The sequence below is a fragment of the Lathyrus oleraceus genome, chromosome 4, assembly GCF_024323335.1.
Source record: "Lathyrus oleraceus cultivar Zhongwan6 chromosome 4, CAAS_Psat_ZW6_1.0, whole genome shotgun sequence".
Taxonomy (NCBI): Eukaryota; Viridiplantae; Streptophyta; class Magnoliopsida; order Fabales; family Fabaceae; genus Lathyrus; species Lathyrus oleraceus.
The window spans coordinates 36,606,501-36,607,197 of record NC_066582.1 but is presented as its reverse complement, the minus strand read 5'-3'; the positions used below and the strand labels follow the sequence as shown (position 1 = coordinate 36,607,197).

Below are 697 nucleotides of genomic sequence, written 5' to 3'. Positions count from 1 at the left end.
GGCTGGAGGTGATACGTTTAAACTTTCAATTTTCTGGACCAAAGCATCCACTTTTGCGTTAACGTGATCAAGGTTACTTATCTCGTACATGCCAGTTTTCGTTTGAGGTTTTTCCACCGTTGTTCGTTCGGTTCCCCACTGATAGTGGTTTTGGGCCATGCTCTCGATAAGCTGGTAAGCATCAGCATAAGGTTTGTTCATTAATGCACCACCTGCAGCGGCGTCTATTGTTAACCTTGTGTTGTATAAGAGACCATTATAAAATGTGTGAATTACTAACCAGTCTTCCAAACCATGGTGTGGGCAAAGTCTCATCATGTCTTTGTATCTTTCCCATGCTTCGAAAAGAGACTCGTTGTCTTTCTGTTTAAATCCGTTTATCTGGGCTCTTAACATAGCTGTTTTGCTTGGCGGAAAGTATCGGGCAAGAAAAACTTTCTTCAACTCGTTCCATGTGGTGACTGAGTTGGAAGGGAGAGATTGAAGCCATCTTCTAGCGCTATCTCTTAATGAGAAAGGAAAAAGACGAAGTCGAATTGCCTCTGAAGTGACACCATTAGCTTTAACAGTATCAGCGTATTGGACAAATACGGATAAATGAAGGTTTGGATCCTCGGTAGGATTTCCAGAGAATTGGTTCTGTTGCACCGCCTGCAACAGCGAAGGTTTAAGTTCGAAGTTGTTTGCTTCGATTGCG

At 42.8% G+C, this 697-nt stretch overlaps 1 pseudogene; it reads left to right on the top strand.

Moving 5' to 3' along the window:
* Nucleotides 1-289: 289 nt before the first annotated feature.
* Nucleotides 290-389, top strand: LOC127077158 (uncharacterized; annotated as a pseudogene).
* The last annotated feature ends 308 nt before the right edge of the window (nt 390-697 follow it).